A 14,344-nucleotide genomic window follows, 5' to 3' on the forward strand; every position below is an offset into this window, starting at 1 on the left:
TGGTGTAGGTGTCGCCGGTCCTGTCCCTTCGGGCGGTCTTTCCCCCGGGGTCCGACTATGTGGAGGCGGATCGACTGTGTCGGATCTATCCTTCGTTGCCTTGTCTCGCCCTGACCCCGGTGGTGTTTCGGCGCCTGGGGCCTCGACTCGGTCTGCCTCCGGTGGCTCTGTTCACGGAGGGGGACTCAGCCCTCCTGCCCGGGTTCTACTCTCTCCTCCCTGGTCCTTGTGGTGGCCCTGTCTTTCGCTTGACCTTTTCGGTCTGCTGTACGCGTTTCCCCCGTTCCCACTGGTACCACGGGTCCTCTGCTGGATTTGCTTGGGCAGGGCCGGGGTGCTCCTGGGTGCTCGCTTCGGCAGCACCTATACTGAAATTTGGGACGATACAGTGAAGATTAGCATGGCCCCTGCGCGAGGATGACACGCAAATTCGTGAAGCGTTCCATATTATGGTTCCCGGCGGGGTCCGCCGCCCCTGGTACCCTCTCCTTTTGCGAGCTGGCGGTTCAGGCCTACTGGCCGATCCCGGATCTTCCCGTTCCGTGGTTGGGTCCCCCGCTCCCGGAGTCGGTGTTGAGCCGGCTCTTTCTGCTGGCCTGACTCCATCTGCAGGCCTGTTTCTTGAGCGGATGACGCTGCTTGCTCGGGGTTGTTCTTCTGGGGTTGTGGTTTTGCTGCTGGGCTCCCGCAGGTCTTCCACTTTCTCTTCCTGTGCCCGGCACTGGGCTTCCTTCTCGCGTTGGTGCGGTCGGCTTGGTGCTGGCCCCGCCTCCGTGGACCCCTTGCGGGTCTTGGATTTCCTGGCTGAGGGGTTTTCCTTGGGGTGGCCCCTTCTTCCCTGTGGGCCCGGTGGGCTGCCTTGTGGGCCTTCCGCAGTCCGGTGTTCGACGGGCTGGTTTCCCTGGTGGCTTGCTTGGCTCCGGAGTTGTTTTCTCCGTCGCCCTCGGCCGCTCGGCCTGTCTCCCCCTTGGGATCTCTCTCTCGTTCTACGAGCTCTTCAGGGCCCGCCCTTTGAGCCCCTGGCCTCGGTGGCTTTGCGGTTCCTCACCTATTAGGTGGTTTTTTCCTGGTGGCTGTGGTATCTGCTGGGCGGATGGGCGTGCGGGGGTCGTGCCTCCGCTCCCCTCCCTTCTTGCGGGTTTTGCCGGACAGGTTGTTCCTCCGGCATGTCCCCCGTGTCCTTCCCGGGGTTCCTTCCCTGGTGACCCGGGCTCGGGTGGTGGCGTTACCGCCTTTTCCCTGCCGACAAGTTTCCTCTCTTGTCCGTGCTGGTTGTCCGGCGTGCTGTTTTGGCTTCTCTTGGGCGCACGTCTTCCCTTTCCCGGTGGGATTGCCTGTTTGTGACTTTCGGTCCGGTTCATTCGGGCCACATGCCCTCTCTTTCCGCCATGAGTCGCTGGCTTACACAGGCTGTCTTCCTTTCCTATGCTTCGCTGGGTTCGGTGTTTCCGGCGGGGGGGGCCAGGGTCGGTCCACAGGGAGTGTCTCTGTGGCCTGGGCCCCCTGCAGGGGTGTCTCCACTGTGGAGTTTTGTCGGGCGTCGACGTGGTCGTCCCCCTCTTGTTCATGGAACACTATCGCTTTGTCTTGGGGGGTGCTGCCCCTGTGGACTTTGCTGGGGCCGTTCTGAGTGCAGGAGCTGCGGCTCCTGGATGGCCTACTTTTCCTTTATGTCTTGATTTCAGGTTTCCTGTGATCCCTGTTTTCTTTTCATTTATTCTATATTCAACCTTGTGTTGGTTTCTCTGCATCACCGTGTGGTGTTGTTCTTATGGTGGTCAATGAAGCCTTGTTGGCTTGGGTATTTGCTCACTATGTTAGTCATGTGGCGAGGAAGACTAACGAGGAGGTAATGCCCCGGTTACTTACCGGTAATCTTCATTACTCCGAGTATAGTCTTCCTCGCCACATGAGTTCCCTCCCCCCCTCCCTGTCTAGCTATCGGCTTCATTGTTTGCTTGGTAGTTCAGGCTGTTGGTTGGGCCGGTCCGCCTCTTATAGAGGTCAGGTGGGACTGGTCGGCCATGTTGGGAGGGGGTGGGAGGCTTTTTTTGCTTTGGAGGGTTCTGTCGTGGAGCTGATGCTCACTATGTAAGTCATGTGGCGAGGAAGACTATACTCGGAGTAATGAAGATTACCGGTAAGTAAGCGGGGCATTACTGGCAGTATGGAAGTAATTGCATTTGATTAGTAGTGAAAGACGTAATACTAAATGTATATGCATTATGTTGCAGATAACAGAATACGCGGATTTCTGATGATTTAAATCACAGATTTAATTTCAAATCTGTTGAAGGTACTTATAGAGCATATCCACACATATTATAATCCAATTTATTCTATGAAGTGTTTATAAAGACATTTCCGTTCTTTTGTACCATTATCAGCTTAATATATGGAGCATATTGTGTACCACAGTAAAATCACTGAATTGCAATCTTGCTGACTATGACCTTTGTGCTAAAAAATAGTATTTTTGCTAAAAAGAGTATTCGGTTCCATAGCTCAGGTTGAGACTCTCCAGGAAGATTGGGTGGCATTCAGATAAGTGGTGTCTCTGCTTCTCTTTCTCTTCTCTCAACCATTTCCACTTTCCCCAGATATTCTTTTGACTGATATGATGAACAGACAGAATACAGAATTTATTTCGCCCCACCATAATTTCGAGTTTTAAATATCATATTTAACAGCGAGAATATTGAGGTACAGAATATCAACAGTAAGGTAAGAAATATCATTTTTTAAATATTGAAGACAGTAATATCGTTTGTAAAAATATTGTTGCTAATAATATCGATGTTTATATTAGTGCTCTGTATTTTAGTATGTGTGGTAAAAGTATGTGAGGTAATTTTTTTGTATAAGTGTAGTTTTTTTTAAATGTATGTGTTAAATTTTTGGCAGTAAATGTTGGTATGTAAATTCATGTTTGCGTAATTTAGTTCTGTAGCGGGTTGTGGGTTTATAGGGGAATAGCGTGGTAAGTAATTTAATAATAATAATAAAGTAATTATGAATGTTTATTTATTAGTATTTATAATTACTCTATTAATATGTAATGATTAATTGGTTATTAATTTATATTAATTAATTAATAGATAATTGTATAAATTGTGCAATTTATTTAGGAGCGGGTTGTGGGTTTATAGGGGAATAGGGTAGGAAGTAATTAAATAATAATAAAGTAATTATTAATGTTTATTTATTAGTATTTATAATGAATGTATTATTAATTATTATTAATTGTTTATTAATTAATATTGATTAATTAATAGATAAAATATACATTGTGTAATTGTTTTAGGAGCGGGTTGTAGGTTTAAAGAGAATAGGGTGGGAAGTAATTTAATTATAATAAAGTAATTTATAATAATTATTTATTTGTATTTATAATTAATTATTAATTGTTGATTAATTCATATTAATTAAATAATAGATAATTGTATTAACGTTGTTCTTTTTTTTAGGAGCGGGTTGTGGGCATATAGAGTGTAGGGTGGGAAGTAATTTAATGTTAATAAAATCATTAATATTATTTATTTATTATTATTTATAAATATGTTATTAATAATTAATAACAAAATGGGTTACTGAAAGTATTCATTGATTTATTTATAATTATATTAATTGTGTTTTTTTATGAGGGTTGTGTGGTTATAGGGGAATAGGTTGGGAAGGAATGTAATTATTTAAAAAAAGTAATTATTAATATGTATTTATTAGTATTTATAATTCATTTATAAATAATTAACTAATAATTGGTTACTTATTTTTAAGAAATATTTAATTGAAAAGTTTGTACATTGTAACCCTCTAATATCTAACACTTTCCCTACTGTTGCACTTACTGGATTGAGAACAGTAATTTTTACCCCTATGCTATCCAACACTTTCCCTACTGTTGCACTCTCTGGAGTGGGAATAGTATTTTGTACATCTCCGCTATCCAACACATTTTCTACTGTTGCACTCACTGGAGTGGGGATAGTAATGTGTACCCCTAAGCTATTCAAAACATTCCCTACCTTTGCACTTACTGGAATGAGAATAGTAATTTTTTCCCCTACGCTATCCAACCCTTTCCCTATTGTTGCACTCTCTGGAGTGGGAATGGTAATTTGTACATCTCCACTATTCAATATATTCCCTACTGTTGCACTCACTGGAGTGGAAGTAGTAATTTTAACTCCTGCACTATCCAACACTTTCCCAACTGTTGCACTCACTGGAGTGGGAATAGTAATTTTTACCCCTTCGCTATCCAACACTCTTCTAACTGTTGCACTCTCCGGAGTGAGAATAGTGATGTTTACCCCTCCGCTATCCAAAACATACCCTACTGTTGCACTCACTGGAGAGGGAATAGTAACTTTTACCCCTATGCTATCTAACCCTTTCCCTATTGTTGCACTCTCTGGAGTGGGAATGGTAATTTGTACATCTCCGCTATCCAATATATTCCCTACTGTTGCACTCACTGGAGTGGAAATAGTAATTTTAACCCCTGCACTATCCAACACTTTCCCAACTGTTGCACTCTGTGGAGTGGGAATCGTAATTTTTATCTCTTCACTATCCAACACTCTTCTAACTGTTGCACTCTCCGGAGTGAGAATAGTGATGTTTACCCCTCCGCTATCCAAAACATACCCTACTGTTGCACTCACTGGACAGGGAATAGTAATTTTTTTTACCCTTACGCTATCCAACACTTTTCCTACTGTTGAACTTTGGATTGTGAAGTGCCCTCTTACCTGACTGAGTTTCCTCACATTAAAGGCATTTCAACCCTCTGTGAAGTGGCGTCTTCTCACTAGGCCAAATGAATTGCTGATGTGTTTGCGGCCTGGCCTAGGTCGCGAGGACGCCCTGCCGCATGTGGAGCCGACTGGGTGCTTTGAAGAATCGAAGCACTGCTGGGACAGATGGGCCATTGTGAGCGAAGTTGCACGCACAGCAGGAATGAAGTGGCAACTTTCACGCAACCCACTGGGGAAACACTGTATGTAAATTGGGCATACTACGGCACCCAACGGGAGAATATTAAGAAGGGAACATCAAGTTCCAGAAGGCCGTTTGGCATACGCCCAGATGGGCGGGACTTGAGATGCTTATCATGGCTCCCTCTTCTTGCCGTTGTTTTGCCTGCATTCTCGCCCATGAACAAGAGCACAGGAGTGCTCGAAACACGTGGGGCATTTGAACTTTGGATTGTGAAGTGCCCTCTTACCTGACTGAGTTTCCTCACATTAAAGGCCTTTCAACCCTCTGTGAAGTGGCGTCTTCTCATTAGGCCAAATGAATTGGTGATGTTTTTGCGGCCTGGCCTAGTTCACGAGGACGCCCTGCCGCGTGTGAAGCGGACCGGGTGCTTTGAAGAATCGAAGCACTGCTGGGACAGATAGGCCATTGTGAGCGAAGTTGCACGCACAGCAGGAATGAAGTGGCAACCTTCACGCAACCCACTGGGGGAACACTGTATGTAATTTGGGCATACTACGGCACCCACCAGGAGAATACTAAGAAGGGAACATCAAGTTCCAGAAGGCCATTTGGCGTTGTTTTGCCTGCATTCTCGCCCGTGACCAAGAGCACAGGGCATTTGAACTTTGGATTGTGAAGTGCCCTCTTACCTGACTGAGTTTCCTCACATTAAAGGCATTTCAACCCTCTATGAAGTGGCGTCTTCTCATTAGGCCAAATTAATTGGTAATATATGTATATATATATATATACATTTGGTGCGATACTTGTCACTCATGTGATTCATTGAGTTGGTTTAGTTTCAGCAGAAACGATGTTATTAACTAGAGCGTTTGCCCACAGGGGCATGAATTAAGTTGCTTCACCTATATGCACTGTAGGGCATTGCAAATCGAAGTGCCCTATTGAACAAGAACAGAGCCGTATTTGTATATGAACAAGTCATGCTGAATATGAAATTTGTCCACATGGATATGATTAGTAATATTAATTCCCGCTCTAAGAATCCATGATTTGCAATTGATTGCCCACTTGGGCATTAGATCACATGTGAAAGCTAAAATAGGTACCGAGAACTTCCTATCGTACCGACTTGCAAGAAACCTTGAGTCCGTCATTTATTTTTGTGGCCGTAATTGGCTTTAATGTGGGACCGATGAGTATTGCTTATTGCTTATTAAGTAATTTACGGTTTACACTGCTATGATGTGGTTGATGTAAAGAATATATGTAATTCCCATGTTTTAAATTTGAAATGCAATTATGACGTACCTTTTTGAAATTTAGTTCGCGTTAGTCAGCGCGATAGTATTTTGTTTATGCTTCTTCAAGTCCGAAACCATGTGACCTTTACTATATTTTGTTTGCACCAATTACCTTTCACTGACTCGTGACCAATGGGAGGAGCCCCGAAACGCGTCGGAGTGACTATGTTTTGCTGCCACTTATGCTGATTAAATGAAACTTTGCAAAATACGCAGGCTGGAGTCCGTACTTCATACTGTCCTTTTAACTAAGAGGATGAAAGTGTGACTGATCTGGAATAATTGGGCTCGCTGCCCTGTACGGACTGCTGTTACTAAGAGGAGGGGCCATAGCGAGGTGCGGCGGCTGCTTGCACGAACGATGGATATATATATATATAGTATACTGTAGATATTTGATGGGTCTATTCTTCAAGAAATGGTGACAGGCTTCAATTCCCTGCATATGATCAATGATCGTATACAGGGAATTTACATCCATGGTTATCATTAGGTCTGTTTTTTCCCATTTGATTTCTTTCAATTTGGTTAAAAAATCTTTGCTGTCTTTAACATGCGATGGTAACATGGTAACAAAATCTTGAAGAAAATGGTCCACATACTTAGATACATATTCAAATGTACTTCCTATAGAGGAAACAATATGTACATTTTTCTGTCCCACGGAACGATGCTACCGCCTTTATCTGCGGGCGGATTATAATACTCACATTGTTAGCTAGATTTTTTAGAAACTCTCTTTGGCTGCTGGACAGGTTGTACTGGAGGCTTTTCTTGTTGTTGGTTTGGTGTTTGAGTTTTAATAGGGACTAAGTTACCACCTCTTGGAAACTATCTATGTTGTCGTGGGGAAGATTGGGGAAGGAAACAGATTTTAGTTTGAATTTAGTCGATTTTGTAGAGTCTGTGGGAATGCCAGGGTCCCATTCCTCATTTTCATCAGTTTCATTGGATTCAGGTTCTATGGCCAAATATTATATGTCTCTTAGTGTCTCCACATTGGCAATATTCAAATTAGAAAAGGGACATGTATTGTGATTTTCTGACAGTCGGTCGTCGGGTTGGTTTTGTTTGTACAAGGTGTGCCATTTCTTTAGTTTGCATTTCCTAACAAATTTATGAAGATCAATGCGCATATCTGCATAGTTGAATACTTCAGTTGGACAAAATGTAAGACCTAAACAAAGGGTACATTTTTCGCAGAAAGTTAGTTCTTTGTTAGTTAGGTTAACAATTGTTTTATTTACCATGTCCTGATCCATTACTTCTTGCTTTTGGGGCCTCATGTTTTGTTTCCCATGGGCTCCTGTGACTTTGTTTTTTGATTCCCTTTGTTTTCGTCTTTTTCTTCTCTGTTTGCTCCTCCCCTCCCTCTTCCTCTTCCGCGGCCTCTGCCTCGAGGGGTTTTATCTCTCTGTGGGGTTGATTGTGTTGTCGCTCTCGGTATTTGTCGTCCTCTTCTTAGGACCCTGAACTCGTCTAAAAAGTTCACTGCCTTTGTTGGTACTGCTCTGTCTGATCTTGAGCTGACTGTTGAGGTGGATACACCTGTTTCATCTCCGCTGAGTTCAATGGACTGGTCTTCATTAGCAGTGGTACCGGCTTGTGTTGTAGTATTGGTTTGAGGAAGGTTATCATATAAGTGGTCGTATTTTCGGCTATATGTTAGAATCTGACCTGATTCGTAACCCACACAGTCTCTTTGGAGCTTTCTCTGTTTATGAATTTTGATATCTTCTTCATGTTGTTGCAATTTTACTTTCATTGTTGTCATACATTTGGTAATTGTTTCTTGATCAGTACTCTTGGTTAACTCTTCTTCTAATGCATTGATTTCAGCTTTTTTTCTGAGAATGTTCAACATGGTTCTTGACCTGTTGGCAGAGTTTTCTTGCCAGTCTTGTAACATACAGGGGTTTTTGGATTCATATGAGGGCATGACGTAGATACGTAGTCCTCGTGGTACCATTGCTTTGTCCACATAATCCTGAAGCAAAATTGCTTCCCACCATTATGACGTTTCACTTTTTTTCAATATTTCCAACCATTTAAGTTTAGCATTTAATGACTTATCAGCATGTGCCACTGGTCTAGCTACATTGCCTCCCATACCTGGTGTTCGTGAGAGCAGCGTGGCTGCAGCTGCTCAGTGTTCTGCTTCTGTGTTCATGATAATTCAATTGTCTGTGGGTCAAGGCGTCACAAGTTTCTGTGCCGGTGTATCTGGCTTGTGTTTATTTTTGGTTGTATCCCTTACGGAATTGTGCACTACTTCGTAGCTGTTAATGGTATCACTCCCCTTCCGAATCGAAGGTTCTTGTTGCCGCTTTTACTATCGTTGGTGGTTTTCACTGTTCGCTGTGCGGGATTGTTTGATTTCCGGTCTCCTCATTTCCACCTTCCCGAGGATTCTTGTATTGATTGGTATCAAATGTTCAGATTAGGTATTTTCAGACAGTTGTAAAATACATTTAAGCTTCACACTAGTACCTATTTGAACATTTGGGGTGCACAAAAGTCGTGTCTCCTAAAGCGTTTATGGGGGTGCCGGAGAGGGATAGGTCTGTTCCCATACGCTGCCCTCCCTTAACCCGCCCTTCGCTCCCCTTGTGGGAAAAAGAGACACTTACCTTTTGTGTTTCTTCGGAAATCTTTTCCCGATTCAGCGGGTAGTTTAGTATATTTCCTCTCGTTGCGTAGAGCTGCGGCCGGCCATTAGAATCCTCCAAAACATAATCCACAAGTGACCTTGCTACTGGAGTCTGTTTCCTGTTGACAAGTGGCAAGTTTGAACCAAGCAGGTCTCCGGGGGTTTATATTTCCACAGAATTCTTCTCACAGAAGGACTTGCACTCGAACTTGGATACCTCAAAGTGTTTATTAGCTGTGGCACGTTTCGTCAGTTGCCTGACTTGATCACACTACTGGGTCGGCATAATAAGGAAGTATTTACATAGTTGCAACAAAATGAAAAATGGACTGGTCATGTTTACAAAGTTTTCAGCTTGGCGGCCATATTGTAATGTAATGTACCAAAGTTTAACTTTGGCTCCGGTATATAGATGATCTTTTTATAATCTGGACTGATACAGAAGACAAAGCCAAGTTATTCATTGACCAACTCAATCAGAATGAGAAAAACATCCCTCCAACCGCGAGCGCAAATCCTTCTGTTAAAAGAATTCTGTGGAAATATATATATATATTTACATATATATATATATATATTCACTGAAAAAACCATAGGTTATAGACCATATATAGTTAGGAATAAGCATTTACAAAACCATATTTTACTCACACAAAACCATTGAAATTTCATATATAGTTAGTTGCACTAACTATATATCGCGCACCCGCAATCCACTGCTGATGATGTCACACATTACATCATTCATGACATGGTCAGTGACATCACTGATGACATCACTGATGACATCTCAAATGACATCACTGATGACATCTCAAATGACATCACTGATGACATCACTGATGACATCTCATTAGACATTACTGATCACATCACTGATGATATCATTCATGTGATAATACGATGAACCTCTTCAGACTCTAATATAACCTTAGATACAATCAGTGTAAACAGACACTCACAGACTGCCACTCATCCACGGAGTTACTCACACCATGCAAAGAATCAATCACACCTCCATTTCCTCAACTATACAGTTATACAAACTTTACTTATTCAAACATATACTAACACATATTTACTCTCTTATACAATCCCTGATACAAGTTCACAATGATCCATACACCCACTCACACATTCACTGGCTCTTATGCACAGTTATTTATATATGTCAACTCTCACATGTACTGTGTTTTACATATGTACTTACTTTGACATGTAGCACTGAGATATCCATTCACTCACCAATACACTCATGCACACAGTCAACCACCCATACAGCTGTTTCCACATGCACTTTTGAAACCATACATCTAGTGAATCAACTGCTCACACATCTATGCACAGAGTCATACACCTCCCAGCCACCCACACACACACTCAGTCTCCCATACAAATACTTGGGCAACCAATCAATAACCCATATATTTACTCATATAGCTACTTATCAACACATGCAACAGTTTACAGAACAACAGACATAATGATGCACAAATTAAGACAGTTTAGTCACTAACCCATGCACTCAGTGAGACACATTTAATCACTCATTCATACAGTCAATCATGCACCTACTAAATCCTTCATCCAGACACTTATACATCCACTCATTCTTCAATATGTAAGACATATTTTAACTTTACAGAAATATACAGTCACTGGATGTTGTCATCAGTGATGTCATCAGTGATGTCATTTGAGATGTCATCAGTGATGTCATCAGTGATGTCACTGACCATGTCATGAATGATGTAATGTGTGACATCATCAGCAGTGGATTGCGGGTGCACGATATATAGTTAGTGCAACTAACTATATATGAAATTTCAATGGTTTTGTGTGAGTAAAATATGGTTTTGTAAATGCTTATTCCTAACTACATATGGTCTATAACCTATGGTTTTTTCAGTGAATTTTCAAGGTTTTGTAAATGCTAATTCCTAACTATATATGGTCTATAACCTATGGTTTTTTCAGGGAATTTCATTGGTTTTTTAAAAGCTAACATCTGTAGCTGTAAAATGTATTCTTCTTTAAACCCAAAAATATATTTTAGATGTTTATTAATAATTTTTTTTTAAATATTTTTTTTCTTCGCTTCCAGTTCGCGAACCGGGAAGCTTTCCGTTAGCTCATCTTGATGCCGCGACCTAGTCCGTGAACCGGTAAACGTTTCGTTTGCGCAACTGTGACGCGTCGCGGAAGCGCGACGTATCACTTTGTCGCGTAATGCGTCTTATGACGCGCCGCGTTAGCGCTCCCGGAAGTGCTCCGGACAGCGAACCGGAAGCGATCCGGGACGCGGCGCGCACCGCGTAACGTGAGCGGAACAAGTCATGTGACTTGTTTATAAAACTTTTCATTGGTTCATTTCACTTTTGGTTTCCAAATGATGTAAGACTAGGTCATATGACCTAAAAATAACACTTTTCATTGGTTTAGAACTTTTGCTTTTCCCAAATGATGAAAACCCCTCCTTCTTTCCTCACTCTGACTTTCATCTTGGTGAGAGAAAGACCATTTTCCTATAGTTGAGCAATGGCTTCTGTACTTGCTTCAGCTGGTGCACCCCCACCACCACCTCCTCCTCCTCATGAGAAGAGAGGACCACCATCTCAGTTCATCACCAACACAGAGGAGGAAGAGGATGAACTAGAGGAAGAGGAGACAGAAGAACCACAGTTCATACAGGAGTTGCCCCGTGTTTCCCGTCGGAAAAACAGTTTCATCTGGCAGTTTTTTTCAATCCCTCGAGGGGAGAAGAAAGTGAATGCAAAGTATGCCACCTGCCTCATTTGCAAACACAGGTTATCAAGAGGCACTGAAAAAAAGTATAGCATGGGAAACTATACCATGCATCGCCATATGACCAGGTGGCATCCACTGAACTACAGCCGTGCAGAGTTGTGTGACCTGCAGGAAAATCCACCAACAACTCCTGTGGCCAGGTCAACTTCGCATATCTCTTTGACAGGAGGAGAGGCACAGGAAACCGTACCAAACATTCAGAAGAACTTTAAACACATGAAACTAACCTGTTTGTATTGCGGTGCATTGCTTTCATGTGGTAACATGAGCATAAAGTTAATGAACATTGCTTATGAAAATCACAATTGCCCTAACCAACCCAGACAGTAATTTTTTTTTGCTCCTGTTGAGCCCTTTTCAATGCCTGTTTTTTGTTGTTTCCCCTCCATCAAAAACAAAAAAAAACATAAAACTGTTCAAAAAATACAAAAAAAACAAAAAATGTTTAGAAAAAAATAAAATAAAAATAAAACAACAAAAACATAAAAAAAAGTTATTTTCAGAACTACCTCCCCTTTCAAATAAAATTGCTAGAATGTTTAGCACTCTGGCAAGCTCTATTTCTTTTGGTTCGCTTTCCCGTTCGCTGCCCGGTTCGCGAACTAGAAGCGAACCAAAATTTTTTTTTTTTTAAAAAAGAAGAGTTAGTATAAGGGAAGTAAACAGAGAGTAATGTTAAAAGAAAGACAGCTATAGGGAGTAAACCAGAGATACTGTTTAATAGATCTATTTACCGAAGACAAGATGGAAGAGGGTATAATTGCGAAAAACAAAATGGATAAGGAAGTGAAAGAAAAAAAAGAGAGTAGAACAATAACAAAGAAGAGTTTCTTGGAGAATGTGAGTGAATGTTCAAAATAAGATTAAAACATGTGGAATAACAGAGAGAAAAAATAGAAAACAAAAGAAAAAATAACAGAAAAAGATTAATTGAAACAGCAAAGAAATGTAAATAACATAGAGCCATATCATCAACATAGGCAATAAAAGTTTTGCATTTTTTATCAGCAGAAATATGTCGCCAAAGCATTCTAATTAGCTTGATACATATGACCCCAAGTGAGGCCTGTCTTGCAACATGGTGCATCTTTTTCATCACTGCTGCATCGGTTTCATGTGGCATGGTTTTAAAACAGCATGACACATTTGCCTAGATGCATCAATTTGTAATTTTGACGCCTCATAACATATCTTTTGCACCGCCACTGCGTCACAAAACTGACGCACAGTGCCGCAAAAGAGGCATACATATATCATAAATCTGTCCCTAACATTTAAAATAATTAATTCAGGATGACGATAAGGTGTGGTCTCTCCTGAGGTTTGTTTAAGGTGAGACCTACTCAGGGTTACAGATCAATTTTACGCTTGTTGAAGAATACAGAGCAGATAATACATGTGAAGGCCTACCAATGAAGTAAGTCATGTCCTCTTATTACATCATTCATGACATGGTCAGTGACATCATCAGCAGTGCATTGCGGGTAAAAAGAGTAGAAAACATTTACCTTATAATTCTTGTTAACTTTTTAAAATATTTTTTCATACTTTCAATCTGTAAAAGAGAGAACAAACATTTCCAAAAATATTAAAACATGTATTTAAAAATTAGAAAAGAGAAGGGAAAAGGTTCAAGAAGAAAAAGTTTTTCAACAACTTTGACATTTACAGAAGCCTCTGCTTCTCTACGTCCCCTACACAATCCTAAAGATATATATTTTAAACAAACAGTATCTTCTTGCTGATGAAGTGAGGCCTATTTTGGAACATGGTGCTTCTTTTGCACTGCTGATGTCTCACAATAGTGATGCAATAGCAGCGCAAAAAAGATGTAAAGCCATCATAAAATTGTGTCTAACATTTTAAATGATTGTTTCAGGATGCAAATAAGATGTGTGCTTTCAAGAGGTTTCTTTGAGGTGAGGCCTATTCAGTTTTTTTTTAAAAACAGTACCCAGAAGTACAGCACTGTAAGCATTAACTTTGACACTTACAGAAGACTCAGTTTCTCCATATCTACCTCACATTTCTAAATGTATATCATAAGTACAAAAAGCAGAACATTAATTATACATGTTAAATGGTTTATTTTTGCTGTTCTCAGAATGTATCAAATTTCACTTAAATCAGTGACTTGAAGGTATTCATCATGTAACAGCGGGGAAAAAAAAACACAATCAAAATGATTGTGTTTAAAAAACCCATACAACCTAAGAAATCTGAATTCAAAACTCCTTAAAATTAACTTACTTTCCATAACGTCGAAGGATGTCCTATGAACAGCGTCCACTCTGTTGTGCTATAAATATTTTCAGCCCGCCACTTTCTGAAAGAAAACCTCCATCGTTTTGAAAAATATGTTACATACAAGAAAAGACTTCTCACATTCTACTACATGTTTCCACTTGGCCAAATCATGTTGCAGCGATTCACAACTCTTGTAATTCTTCCAATCAAATCCCGTCATTTTCTATTTTCACAACTTTCAAAAAGAAAACATTTAAGATTATTTTCACAATCCTGGACTACTAATATCTTACCCTTCTTTCTCACTCATGTTCTCCTTTTCCTATGACACTGATACTGCTTACTATGAAGCAGACTTACTTGCATCAGGTTTATATAGTTGGATTTTTAA

At 41.0% G+C, this 14,344-nt stretch overlaps 1 non-coding gene across 1 annotated transcript; it reads left to right on the plus strand.

Moving 5' to 3' along the window:
- Positions 1 to 344: 344 nt before the first annotated feature.
- LOC147722255 (U6 spliceosomal RNA) lies at positions 345 to 452 on the plus strand. The gene has a single exon (XR_015295352.1). It is a non-coding gene; the product is annotated as a U6 spliceosomal RNA (small nuclear RNA).
- Positions 453 to 14,344: the final 13,892 nt, after the last annotated feature.

The sequence above is a fragment of the Lissotriton vulgaris genome, chromosome 4_1 (assembly GCF_964263255.1).
Source record: "Lissotriton vulgaris chromosome 4_1, aLisVul1.2, whole genome shotgun sequence".
Classification (NCBI taxonomy): Eukaryota; Metazoa; Chordata; class Amphibia; order Caudata; family Salamandridae; genus Lissotriton; species Lissotriton vulgaris.